The following is a 7,933-nucleotide window of genomic DNA, read 5'->3' on the forward strand; positions in this document are numbered from 1 at the left end:
CCAGGCTGTCCATTAATCATCTCTGAAAAAGTGGCATTGAATTTTAGGTTTATTTTACAGCATTAAAAAGCTTATGCATCAGGTAGCTTCCCCAAACATTATCCTCTGCCCAATGGCGCTGAGCAGACAGCTCTTCATCCGCCTAGTTCAGTCTCACATCTGAGAGCTTCCACTACATACCTGTGACAGACACTACCAACCACCTCACTGACTGCTGACCCTGACAGTTCACACTGCCAACGAGGACACAAGAGCGGCTGTCCCTCATAGATGGCACAGAGCAACAGGTCAGTAACGGTGGGAGCAGGTAGGTGCTGCCGTGAGGTCCGGGTAAAGGCCCACTTTAAAAAGAAAATGCCAAATTGAGATAAAAATCAAGGGTACAAGTCCACAGCAGCAAGCTGTGCCCACAACTCAGTACGGAGACGTTAAGACATGATTCAAATCCCTTTCTCAATCTGCACAGTCCTGAGGTCATCCTGCAAAGTGCATATCAAAAAATACGAAGTTAGGGAGACAAAGTTTGACGTGATGTCATTAGGCAGTCAAACTTGGAAGGTCTGTTGAGCATCTGTTCTGACAGAAAAGCATCAGGTCCTTTGTGTACACACTGATTTTATTGTAACAAAGCAACTTGTACACTTCAACATTTAAAATGAGCATCTTTTTCTTCCAGTGAAAACCAAAAAAAAAAAAAAGAAAGAAAGAAAAAGAAAAAATTAAAGTTACAACAGAATGTCAACTCCAAATAAAACCGTACAGGTTCTACTGATTCTCCCATTGAGTGTCAGGGCTCAAGTCATCATCAGGAGAGAATTTTATTTTAAGTGTCACCTTAAATTGCAAGGATGTCTGTTAAACCACACAATTAAACATGCCAAAGGAGAAGCCAAAGGAGAAGGTGTTGTCAGATGCCCACCTACCCCAGACACCTCAAACCCACCCTTGCTCACCGTCTATACCCTCCCTTTTTTCTTATTTTTTTCTTTTTATTAAACAAGAGAAAGTAGACAGATACATGTTGGTAAATGCTAACTGTCTGTATTCACATAGAGACACAGTGTAATCTGAGCGCAATATACAGAGAAAAGAAGAAAAGCTAAAATTCTATAAACTACTACACAGGGGCCTAGCGCCCTCCAGCAGAGCCAAGGGAACTGGAGAGCTTTTCTTTTTTCCCACAGAGCATGGTGGTGTGGAATCCACAAATTTAGACAAAGGATAAAAAATGAATTTAGAACAGAAACAGAGATTCTTTTCCTGTTGTATTTTGCTCAAGATATTTTCTCCCAAATTAATTGAGAACCATGATGTTGAGACCTCAAAACAGGGCAACTGAGCACAGAAGGACAGGGAATAAAGGACTGCAACTTGCTCCCAGGGACTGGAGAAAATTAAAAAATAACAAGAAAATAAAAAAGAAGGTTGGAATCCGTCAGTCTTCCTTGCCTTCGTCCTCCTCTCCTTCCTCCCCTTCATCCTCATCGTCATCTTCTTCACCTTCATCCTCATCTCCTTCTTCATCAATATCTTCCAAACCCTCCTCCTCATCGTCGTCGTCATCATCATCTTCTGCCTCTCCTTCTTCATCATCCATGTCCGGAACCAGATAGTACTGCAAGGGATTTGGCCAAATGTCATCTTTGATGACCTCTCCTAACTCGTCAGCACCTGCGTCAGAATGGTCAGTAAACCAGGTAAAGAAGCTCTCTGGCTCTTCGTGCTGCCTCTTCCTGCTGGCCTTATTCTGCGTTTGACTTGAGCGTTTTGTCAAATCCTTTCCAGATTTCCATTTGATTTCGGTGGACTTTGAAGACGGGTCACCACTCTCCTTCAGATGAAATTCTTTGGAGAGAACTTTATTTTCAAAGTAATGATTTTCATCAAAATATAAATATATTCTGTAAATTAATGTCTTCAAATTCTGTCACTTCAACTCTGGTCATTAATGCAGAGCCTCCTCGTCCTCCTCCCCAAGCAGTGCAGACACTTGTGGATGGTTGACAAATGTTGTTACCCAAAAATTTGGGATTTTGGCGATCAATTCTGACCTCTTCTGAAAAAATGGTTGGCGGAGTTTGTTATATTTTTGTTCTACTTTCAAAATTTCCTCACTGGCTTGTTCATTAAGTCTGTCTATTTCATTTTGTACTTCATCAATATGTTCAATTGCTTCTTGCTGTTCTTTTTCTCCCTTCGGCAGTCCGGGAGAGGCCGACTTGTCCTCCAGCTTTGGGGCAGCAGCCGGTCTGGGTTTCTTGGGCTGAGGCAGGATCGCGGATTGCCGCTTCCGGGCCATGGCGCAAAGGAGGTGACCAGAAGACAGAGCCCTGATGTTCACAGCAGAAAGAAACTCACAGGAACTGAAGAAACCACAATTTTAGAAGCTAGGATCTTAGTGAAGTTGGGGCTGTCTCATCATAGCACAATGTGAATTTCAAGTTTAAATTGCAGAACTTGAGTAAACACCCCACTGTGTTCTCATTAGAAAAGGACAATTCAATTGTATAAAGCACACCAGATTCATAGTGGGGATAATAGCTTTTCTATTGGTTTTGTATTTAGAAGAGATTATTTTTGTCTTTACAGTACATTTCATCCAATATTGGAATTAAATAAAAAATAAATAAATAATAATAAGTGATTCATAACAGTAACATAAACTTAAATACTCATGTGTACACATTCATATGACTCTATACTACATATATAACAAACAATAATGTTGATATGTACATAGATGAGAAAAATACTCAGGTTCAATATTTTATATTATAAACACAACTTTGTTTTCGAAATTGTGACAGGTGGAACAAAATTGTTTGTGTTTGAAACAAACAAACAAACAAACAAACACAAAAATAAACTGTGTCTGATTTTGCCTAATGGAATCCTGCAGGACCGAGATGTTTTATTGCTATTTCTCCCTATTGTCTGAAGCTTTGTTCTCAAATTACTTTTCTCATTAAAAGCAAATTAAGTAATAATTCCTTCCAGGCAGATACACATCAGACACAAACATGCGTGGTGTGTCTTACAATTAGAACCCTTCCCACATTTTGTCAAACATATGAGAGCTGAAGGCATCACACACTTGGGTGATATTTGAAATCATAATTCAAAATATAAATCAATGTACCCAGTGGGCATTAAAAATTCATTTCAAATATCAGCCTAAACTGTCAGGTAATTAAGCTACCATTTTATTGCATAGTTTGATGATAGAGACCTCACTTTCTTTATTGTTCTGACAGCAATAAAATGACTTGACAATATGTTTACGGGAAGTAATTGCCAGCAGAAGAAAAATGCCCATTAAAATATGAAAATCTGTCAATGTCACCAATAATCTTGAAGATATTATAAAGCAGAGTCAGTTATAAATTTTTTATAAATATGGTATTTCGTAGCTTTGAAAGTATTTCCATAAATATGAATAGATTTGAGGAATTCATAGTTTGCCTGTTACTGTCATCTTAGCTAGTAGGATTATTAGTAAGCAGACGCAACTAAATATAATTTATTAAATACTTTGTGTAAAGAAACGATTGAAAAATGCAATCAAATTTGAGCTCAATAGTTTCGTGGATCACCAAATTATTACTCATTTTACCATTTAATTTTTATTTTATTTGAAATATACTTTTATAATTCTGATAGATAGAAAAGATCCAATGCACTACTGGATTTGAGCATTGTTTTATGCCTGGTCCATATATAGATGATAGTTATGAATTCTCAACCCATTACTAATATATGCTTTATATTTCAAATTATCATAACTTCCCATTGTCTTCAGTTTTCAAATAAAAAGAAGTAATGAAGATAATGATGGCATTTTTAAATACAAAGCATATCAGAACTTAAAATACATCTGTATTTGACATCAGACTAATTGACCATATGTCTTTTTCTCATGGTTTTGTCCCCATATCAATCAATCCACTCATAGAAAGGGTCTTGAAATAAAAATATAGTCACCTACAGTCATTTCTCATTGCTGGTGGGAGTACAAATTTGAACAGCCACTATGGAAATCAATATGATGGTTCCCCAGAAAATTAGGAATCGATCTACCTCTAGACCCAGCTATACCACTCTTAGGCACATACTCAAAGAATGTTCCATTCTACCACAAGAATATTTGCTAAGCTTTGTTCAAAGCAGCTTTCTTCACTGTAACTAGAAACTGGAAGCAACCTAAGTATTCCTCCACTGAAGAATATGTAAAGAAATTTTACATTTATACATTGCAGTATGTCTCAGAAGTTAAAAATATGGCATCATGAAATTTGCAGGCAAATGAATGGAACTAGAAAACCACCATTCTAAATGAGGCAACCCAGACTCAGAAAGACAAACATGGTATGTACTCACTTATAAGTTGATATTAACTATTATGAAAATGATAATCATGATAAAATCCACAGACCCAGAGTAGCTAAATAACCAAGAAGGCTCTTAGAGGTCACATGAATTTCCTTTGGAAGGGGAAATATAATATGTTTTGTTGGTGTGTGTGTGTGTGTGTGTGTGTGTGTGTGTGTGTGTTTGAGTGCACGTGTGTATTAGAACAGAACATATTAAGCAGCATTTGGGGCATTTGGAGGAAATGTGAAAGCCTAGTACAATTTCTGGAAATAACCTATGATGTGAATCCTAGTAAAGGTCTTAGTAATGGGGTGTACAGACCTGAAACTTTTGTTCTATTCTGCTAAAGTCATGTATCGGTGTCTAGTTCAGTTGTCATCAGAGAGGTTGCTTCCAAAAGCTGATGGAAGAGGATGCAGAGACCTACAGCCAAACGTTAAGCAGTGGAAGTACTCAGGTCCGAGGTCTCCTGTGGAGGTCTTGCAGAGAGGGAAAAATTGTGAAGACAGGGGTGGTTAGGGTTTAGGAGAGCATGATCTAAGGGAGGAATTAACTAATGGTTCATGAGTGCTCACAGAGACTGAAAGGAAGTCATGGATCCTGCAGGGTTCTGAGCTCAGGCCTTTCCATCTGCATTATGGTTGTTAATCTAGTGCTTTAGGGAGACTCCTCAGAGTGGGTTGCCCTCTGAATCTCTTGCTGCTCTTAGGACTTTTTCCCTCCTACTGGGTTGCCTTGCTCAGCTTTGATGCGATAGTTTGTACCTGATCTGATTGTGTATTTTTGTGCCATGCCCAGTTAAAAGTCTGTTCTTTTCTGGGAATAGATAGGGGCTTCTGGGAGTGGATATGGGTAAGAGGGTATTCAGAAGGGAACTGTAATACTTAGAAGAATAGCAAGCTAAAATCAGGATGTATTGTATGAGTTAATAGATAAAAAAGAAATCAATGTAATAAAAATGAAACATGAAAATAAATAATTAATTATTAATAATTACATTAGAACTACACTTGAAATAAAAGCACCTTTCTTGTCTTAAAAAATAAAAAATAATTAAAATCTAATACTTGTTTTCAATAGGGCATGGAAGGATAAAAAAAGATTGTGCCTGTTCAGTGATGATTTAACTTTTGAAGTTTTCAGAGAAATGAGTATTATTTTCCTTAGATTAGTATAAAGTAGAAGAGAATACATAAATGAGCAGAGGAGTGGAAAGTCACCAATTGAACAGGATGACTCTTCCAGAAAAGTAAATCTGCCAGCTTTGTTAATGTGAATAAAATGATTAAAAAAAATAGTTGAGGCCCCTCCTGTGAGGATCCTGCAGAGAGGGAGGGATTGTGAAGCGAGGTTAGGGTTTAGGACACCAGGAGAGCATGATCTGGAGAAGGATTCCACTAATGACTCATGAGGGTTGATGGAAAAAAGAAAGTGTCTTTAACAAATTGTGGTGACCTAACTTGGTTCTCTATGTATAAGAATCAAATAGATCCATATTTATCATCCTGCACAAAATTCAAGTTCATGTGGATCAAAGACCTCAACATAAAGCTGAATATACTAAATCTGATAGAAGAGAAAGTGAGAAACATTTGTGAACAAATTGGCACAGGGGATACATTCTTGAACATAACCCCAATAGCTGAGGCTCTAAGATAAAAAATTAATAAATGGAACCTTATAAAACTGTAAACTTCTGCAAGCCAAAGGATACTCAGAAGACAAGGTACATTCAAAAGGATCAAATGGCAGCCTAGAAACTGTGAAATTTTTTTCAGCACCTTCAGTCTGGCGGTTCCTCAGAAAATTGGACATAGTACTACCGGAGGATCCAGCAATACCTCTCCTGGGCATATATCCAGAAGATGTCCCAACCGGTAAGAAGGACACATGCTCCACTATGTTCATAGCAGCCCTATTTATAATAGCCAGAAGCTGGAAAGAACCCAGATGTCCCTCAACAGAGGAATGGATACAGAAATTATGGTACATTTACACAATGGAGTACTACTCAGCTATTAAAAAGAATGAATTTATGAAATTCCTAGCCAAATGGATGGACCTGGAGGGCATCATCTTGAGTGAAATAACACAATCACAAAAGAACTCACACAATATGTATTCACTGATAAGTGGATATTAGCCCAAAACTTAGGATACCCAAGATATAAGATACAATTTGATAAACGCATGAAACTCAAGAAGAATGAAGACCAAAGTGTGGACACTGTGCACCTTCTTAGAATTGGGAACAAAACACCCAGGGAAGGAGTTACAGAGACAAAGTTCGTAGCTGTGATGAAAGGATGGAGCATTTAGAGACTGCCGTATCCAGGGATCCATCCCATAATCAGCTTCTAAACGCTGACACCATTGCATACACTAGCAAGATTTTGCTGAAAGGACCCAGATATAGCTGTCTCTTGTGAGACTATGCCGGGGCCTAGCAAACACAGGAGTGGATGTTCACAGTCAGCTATTGGATGTATCACAGGGCTCCCAATGGAGAAGCTAGAGAAAGTACCCAAGGAGCTAAAGGGATCTGCAACCCTATAGTTGGAACAACATGATGAACTAACCAGTACCCCGGAGCTCTTGTCTCTAGCTGCATATGTATTGAAAGATGGCCTAGTCGGCCATCACTGGAAAGAGAGGCCCATTGGACTTGCAAACTTTATATGCCCCAATATAGGGGAATGCCAGGGCCAAAAGAATGGGAATGGGTGGGTAGGGAAGTGGAGGGGCGCTATGGGGGACTTTTGGGATAGCATTGGAAATGTAATTGAGGAAAATATGTAATAAAAAATATTAAAAATTAAAAAAAAGAAGTTCTTAAAGAAATGTTCAGTTATTTTTACTCATCAGGGAAAAACAAATTAAACTGAGCTTGGGATTTCTTCTTAATAGCTGTTAGAATGGCTAAGATTAATATATTAAGATCCATTAATGTAATCCACTAAATAAACAAACTCAAAGAAAAATATCACATGATGATCTCATTAGATTCTGAAAAAGCATTTGACAAAATACAGCACCCCTTTATGTTAAAAGTATTGGAGAAATCAGAAATTCAAGGTCCAACCTGAACATAATGAAAGCAATTTACAGAAAACTAAAGGATAATATCAAATTAAATGGAGACATACATGAAGCAATCCCACTAAAATTGGGGACAAGTATATGAACTCTCCTCATAGCTACTCAATATAGTACTTGAAGTCCTAGCTAGAACAATAAAACAACAAAGAGAGATTAAGTGTAAACCAATTAGCAAAGAAGAAATAAAGGTATCACTATTTGCAGAAGATATAGTTGTATACATAAGTTACCCCAAAAATTCTTCTCCAGCTGATAAACATTTTCAGCAAAATGGCTGGATATAAAATTAACTCAAATCAGTAGCCTTCCTCTATACAAATGATAAACAGGATGAGAAAGAGATTAAGGAAACAACACCCTTCACAATAGCCACAAATAATATAAAATATCTTGGGGTAATGCTAACCAAGTAAGTGAAAAACCTATAGGACCATAACTTCAAGTCTCTCAAGAAAGAAATCAA

At 37.6% G+C, this 7,933-nt stretch overlaps 1 pseudogene; it reads right to left on the minus strand.

Annotated features, from left to right (window-relative positions):
- Nucleotides 1–799: 799 nt before the first annotated feature.
- On the minus strand, nt 800–2,314 carry LOC110296628 (protein SET-like; annotated as a pseudogene).
- Between the last annotated feature and the right edge of the window lie 5,619 nt (nt 2,315–7,933).

This window comes from Mus caroli, unplaced genomic scaffold (assembly GCF_978045245.1).
Source record: "Mus caroli unplaced genomic scaffold, Mus_caroli_1 scaffold_7, whole genome shotgun sequence".
In the NCBI taxonomy this organism is placed as follows: domain Eukaryota; kingdom Metazoa; phylum Chordata; class Mammalia; order Rodentia; family Muridae; genus Mus; species Mus caroli.